Here is a 6,670-nt window from a genome sequence, read left to right as displayed (position 1 = left end):
TCTTTTTCAGCCTTATTTTCCTTGAGAGTTGGTGGCAGTGAATGTGTTTACACGGGTCTGGAAGAACAGGGCCTCAGAGCAGTGAAAGTACTGCTTGGACATTTTTACTTTTCCTAGAGTTAGGAGGGGGTTGACATTTGAATGTTCCTTGGAAGACTATCAGAGACTAGTTGATCATCCTCATCAGCCATGTGGGAGAATATTGAGATATTTTACTCTTTCACTGAGCCAGTCTTTTGCAGGGTTTCGTCTCACTAAGCCTAGTGTGGTGTTATGTTGTTGCTTTGCCTTATTTCTGTCTCTTTTTGTTTAAATAGGTAAGTTAGGCATATAGACCTGGGATTTTTATAATATTTACCTATTTGCTCCCAGGAGTTAGGGTCTGTTGATGAGGGCCTAGGGTTTAAGAGCTGTGAAGAATTTAAAACTGTATACACAATGAGTCCTTTTTCTTGCCCGTTTGCCTCAGATGCACTTCTCTATTGCCACTGTTCGGAGAAGTGTTTTGTTAATTCCCCCCCCCTCCCTTTGCCGGCTCTTGTCACTGTTTCTGGGATTGTGGGTCAGTTTTAGGACACTTGGAAACTTCTTGCCCCGTTCCCTTCACAGTAACTGGGGCGAGGGCCCGTGGGGAGGGGCTTGTACTGAACTGTCTAGTGATCATGTTAACACCTAACTCTCCTTCTTTCTTCCAGGGGCCGGGCTAGAGCGACTTCATGGTATTCCCCTTACTAAAAAAAAATGTGTATTAGGAGGAGAGAGAGGAAAAAAAGAGGAAAGAAGGAAAAAAAAAGAATTAAAAAAAAAAGAAAAACAGAAGATGACCTTGATGGAAAAAATATTTAAAAAAAAAAAAAAGATATACTGTGGAAGGGGGGAGAATCCCATAACTAACTGCTGAGGAGGGACCTGCTTTGGGGAGTAGGGGAAGGCCCAGGGAGTGGGGCAGGGGGCTGCTCTTTTCACTCTGGGGATTCGCCATGGACTCAACTCAACTGCGCAAGCTGCTCCCCGTTTCCCTGTCCCACTTCACCCCTTTGGGGGCCACTCAAGGGTAGGTGGGCATGGATGGTAGGAGGGTTTTTGTTTTTGTTTTCGTTTTTTTTACCCAGGGCTCTGGAAGGACACCAAACTGTTCTGCTTGTTACCTTCCCTCCATCTTCTCCCTCACTTTCACAGTACCCTCCTGCCTGCTCCTGTCCTGCCAGGTCAACCACCCACCCCACCCCTCTTTTCTGGCTCCCTGTTCCTCCAGATTGCCTGGTGATCTATTTTGTTTCCTTTTGTGTTTCTTTTTCTGTTTTGAGTGTCTTTCTTTGCAGGTTTCTGTAGCCGGAAGATCTCCGATCCGCTCCCAGCGGCTCCAGTGTAAATTCCCCTATCCCCTGGGGGAATGCACTACCTTGTTTTGGGGGGGGGGGTTGGGGGCATTTTTTGTTTTTCAGGTTTTTTTCTTTGCCTTTTACCCCCCTTTTATTTGGAGGGAATGGGAGGAAGTGGGCACAGGGAGGTGGGAGGTGGATTTTGTTTATTTTTTTAGCTCATTTCCAGCGGGTGGGAGTTTTTTAAAAATATGTGTCATGAATAAAGTTGTTTTTGAAAATAAAAATTGTTTGGCCTTTTGAGTGTAAGGATTATTTATCTTCCTGTTCTTAGATCCCAGATGGCGGTTAATTTTCCTTTGTGGAAGTGCTAGTGTTGTGGAAGGGAAGTTCTCCCGAATTAAGGAGTAGTAGTTAAATTGCAACTAGCAGCAACTATGTGTTTAGTTGAGAAGGGTGGACTTTCTGGATAGCATGTAGCCCTGCTCTGATTAACATTTGGGAGGTAAACTAAATGAGCCAGGGAAAGTGAAAAGGATGGCCAGATTAGAGTGATCTAATGACACCTGTGTGTGCTGCTGATAAAACTTAGGTGCAGATGAATTATCTGTGCCAGCAGTGCTAGATTCTTAGATTGGGGTCTGGGTAACCTTTCTTGTCTTCACCCCAAAGTAGGCTCAAGGTAAAGAAGGTAGCATTTAACAGACAGTTGCAAAGCTTATATTGTAGCCTTGCAGTGACCACAGAACATCAGCTAACTTACTTTGGATCAGTTCATTCACAAGGACTTCAAAGCTGGCTTTCACTGTTTTAGTATCCTTAAATTTAGTAGTTTAGTTACTTGGTCATATTTATAAACTAGTTTCTCCAGTTTATATTCTCACGTCAACTTGGTCTTAAAACCCATGGGTGCTATAACCACCCCATACTCAAGCCTTCATAGATTCTACATTAACAGTTTTAAATCTTTAAACATACATGCCATTCACTCATGTCCCCAGGATATTTTGTTCATGGTTGCCTCTGACCTAGATTCTTCAGTAATCTTTTTAAAATGGCCTTTCTATATCCATGAATCCCTAACCCACCTCTTAAATGGCTTTGTGTTCTGAATTCTCAGGTCATTATTTGACCACTTAACATTTAATCATTTATTGTACTTACCTCCTATTATGTGATGTGTTAGTCCCTTTGGGGGGTATTGTCTTTCACTAAATTCAACTAAAATAGTACCTTGTTATCTGAGTGGAGATTTCTGCAAAAGCTGAATTTAGCAAGAGGCTGGGTAATGGGTTACTTTTTACTAGAATAAACATCCCAAGCGGCTTGGTGCTGTTAATGCAGGGAAGGCCTCATCTATCCGCCAGGGGGCGCTAGATGGCTGTCATCCCTGTAAATTTGTTGGATCTTGGGAGGATGAATGTTACTCTTTGGACCCTTCTTTGTTTTTAGTTTTGTATGTTCAGTCAGTTCTCAATATCCTGTCCATTGTCTCCATTCTACTTCAACTGCATGAGCAACCCTTCGTCTTCACTGCAGTTACCTCCTGGCAGATGTCTCTAGCTCCAAACTTGATGTCAGAAATTCCCCTATGCTGCCACCAATAAGTATAAACTTAAGTGCAGCACTAAGGCCTTTTCCAGTTTGATCCTGATTAAATAAATATCCTTGCCATATCCATGAATTTTACTTTATTTTCATGTATTGCCTATGCTGTTCCTCAAGCCTGCACTGCCCAACCCATCTATCAGAATCATAAACCAAGTGCTACAGTTGATAAACCTTGATTTCTTAGAATGAATCACTGAGTTATTTCCCTACTCAGGACAAATTGTTCCCGTCTCTACTGTGGTCTTAGAATAATTACATCCTGGTGTCCCCACTAGACCGCAAGCTCCTTGAGGACATAGTTTGTGCCTTTGAGCTCGCAGTGCCTGTCACTTCGGTGCTCAGAAGATGTTAAGCAGTGGGTCTCTTTACCCTGAACCTGCTGGTTTTCTATCCTTATAAGAATCAGATTTCCTACTTTACCTGGTCTCTTCTTTTTCCCTGCAGTATCCTCCATGATTTTAGAGGAAGTGGCAGAGATAGAAAGTTGCTTTCTTTGGGAAAGACTGGTTGGTTTTCTGTCAGTCACTCCTGATAAACTCCCTATTAAGGAATAGGAATGAGCCCAGTCTCTATAATTCTGTAGGAAGGAAGTGTCTTCAAGGAAGAGAGACTGGAGGAACCTGTCTGTAAGATGTCTTCTCTGGGGTAAGGGTCTGAGATCCTTTGAGGGACTTTGGCTGACACAAAATGAGTGAAGACCACCCAGTGCTTTTTTAGGTAGTATTTGCCCAACCCGACAGCAATAGAGAAAAGCAATTGCTAGTTTTTTTCAATAATAACTTTCACCCTGACTGGTGTGGCTCAGTGGGTTGGGCAGCATCCCTCAAACTGAAAGGTCGGCATTTTGTTTCCTTGTCTGGGTACATGCCTGGGTTGTAGGCCGGGTCCCATGTTGGGGCATGTGCAAGAGACAACTGATGGATGCTTCCCTCACATACCGATGTTTCTCTCCCTCTCTTTCTCCCTCCCTTCCCCTTTCTCTAAAAGTAAAATCTTTAAAAAATATACAACTTTCCTTGCTTTCATATGGCTTAAATGTGTAGGCTTTCTCAAATCATGACCCAAATTTAGAATCTTTCAACCCTACTAATTTCCCACGCCTCTTTCCCCCTTTTTTATGTCTATGGTAATCATTTACTGAGTATTTACCAAGTGCTAGGCAGTGTTTTAGGTGCTAGAATTTGTTCCAGAAAAAGTGACTTAGTAAGGAAACTGATTTTATTTGCTGAGGCATTTGTTTGCCATATCTCTGACTTGCGTCTCACCAAAAAGCTTGAGTTTTTTTTTTTAATTAGATATAATTCACATACCATAAAATCTACCTTTTAAGTATATAATTCAGTGGTGTGTGTGTGTGTTTATATATATAAATTTGTCCCTCCACCCAGCTCCTAGCAATCACTAATTTACTTTTTCTGTATGGATTTGCTTATTCTGAATATTTGATATGAATGGAATCATGTGGCTTTTTGTGTCTGGCTTTCACTTAGCATAATGTTTTCAAGATTCATCCATATGCCCTAGCTTGTGTAGCTCAGTGGATTGAGTGCTGGCCTGTGAACCAAAGGGTTGCCGATTCAGTTCTTGGCCAGGGCACATGCCTGGGTTGTGGGCCAATTGATGTATCTCTCACACATTGATGTTTCTCTCTTTTTCTCCCTCCTTTCCCCTCTCTGTATAAATAAATAAATAAATGAAATCTTAATAAAAAGAAAAGATTCGTCCATGTGGTAGCATACATCAGTACTTCACTTCTTTTTATGGCTGAATAATATTTCATTATGTAGATATACTACATACCACATTTTGTTACCCATTCATCAGTTAATGGACCTGTGGGTTTCCATTTTTTGACTAAGAAATAGTGTTGCTACAAACATCTGTGTACAAGTTTTTGTATGAATGTACCTTTTCGTTTCTCTTGGGTATATATACTTAGGAGTGGAGTTGTTAGGTCATAGGTAACTATGTTTAGCCTTTTGAAGAACTGTCAGACTGTTTTCTAAAGCTGCTGCATCATTTTATATTTCAACCAGCAATGTATTATGGTTCTAATTGTTCCACATCCTCACAAAACTTGTCCATTTTTAAAAATAGAGTTCATATATTTGTAAAGATTTTTATTGATTTACTTTTATTAAAGAGAGAAAGGGAGAAAAAGAGAAACATCAATCAGTTGCCTCTCAGAGGCCCCCCAATAGGCTAGGCATGTGCCCTGACCAGGATTCAAACCAGTGACCTTTCAGTTAGCAAGATGGCTCAATCCACTGAGCCATACCAGTCAGGGCTATCTTTCCTGATGGTGTAAAGTAGTATCTCAGGTTTTTGATTTGCATTTCCCTAATGACTAATGATATTCAGCATTTTTAGAGAGAAGGGATGGGAGAAAGAGGGAGAGAAACATCAGCGTGTGAGAGATACATTGATCAATTGCCTTGCATCCCCCCAGGTAGGGGCCTGGCCTGCAACACAGGCATGTGCACTGACTGGGAATCCAACCAGCAACCTTTGAGTTCACAGGCCAGCACTCAACCCACTGAGCCACACTAGCTGGGGCTGTACATCTTCTCTGAAGACATGTGTATTCAAATCCTTGCCCATTAAAATTGGGTTATTTATCTTTTTATCGTTGAGTTGTAAGAGTTCTTTTTATACTAGATCCTTATCAGTTATATACGATTTACAAATACTTTCTCCCATTTTGTGGATTTTTTTCACTTTCTTGATAGTGTCCTTTGAAGGACAAAAATTACAAAGATTTACACCTATTTTCTCGTAAGAGTTTTATAGTTTCAGCTCTCATATTTAGATCTTTGATACACTTTAAATTGTTTTTTATGTAAGGTAGAGGTTCAACCTCACTCTTCTGCATGCACATAGGTGTTTGTTTGTACTAGGACCATTTCTTAAAAAGGCGGTTCTTTCCCCACCAAATGGTCTTGGCACCTTTGTTGAAAATCAACTGACTGTAAATGTATGGGTTTATTTGTGGAGTCTCAATTTTATTCTGTTGATCTGTATGTCTGTCCTTATGCCAGTACCACACTGTCTTCACTACTGTGGGCTTTTACTAAGTTTTGAAAATGAGTAGTGTGAGTTTTCTAATTTTCCTCCTTTTCAAGATTGTTTAGCTACTCTGAGACTTTTACGTTTCCATGTGAATTTTAGAATCATCTTGTCAATTTCTGCAACAAAAAAAAAGATAGCTGGGATTTTAATAGGGATTACATTGAATCTGTAGATCAATTTGGGGAGGAATGTCATCTTAACGATATTGTCTTCCAATCCATGAACATAATATGTCTTCACATTAATTTCTTTTTTTAATATGTGTATGTGTATATATTAAAATTTATTGATTTTAGAGAGAGAGAGAGAAACATCAACTTGTTGTTCCACTTATTTGTACAATCATTGGTTGATTCTTGTATGCACCCTGACTGGGGCGTGACCCCACAACCTTGGCGTACCAGTACCACACTGCAACCAGCTGAGCCACCTGACCAGGACCCCACTGGTTTCTTTCAACAGTGTTTTTTGTGGCTTCCAGCGTACAAGTCTTAGATGTCTTTTGTTAAATTTATTCCTAAGTATTTTGGTTTTGGGTATTTTATCTTATTTTACCACTTTTGATTACTGAAAGAATTCTTTATTTTAGTGACGAAAAAGTAGGTTGCAATTCTCTTTTCATATACAACTTTTTTGATTTTCTCTCACATAGAGGTACATCACAAGGA

The sequence above is a fragment of the Desmodus rotundus genome, chromosome 7 (assembly GCF_022682495.2).
Source record: "Desmodus rotundus isolate HL8 chromosome 7, HLdesRot8A.1, whole genome shotgun sequence".
NCBI lineage: Eukaryota > Metazoa > Chordata > Mammalia > Chiroptera > Phyllostomidae > Desmodus > Desmodus rotundus.
Note: the sequence above shows the minus strand (reverse complement) of the source record.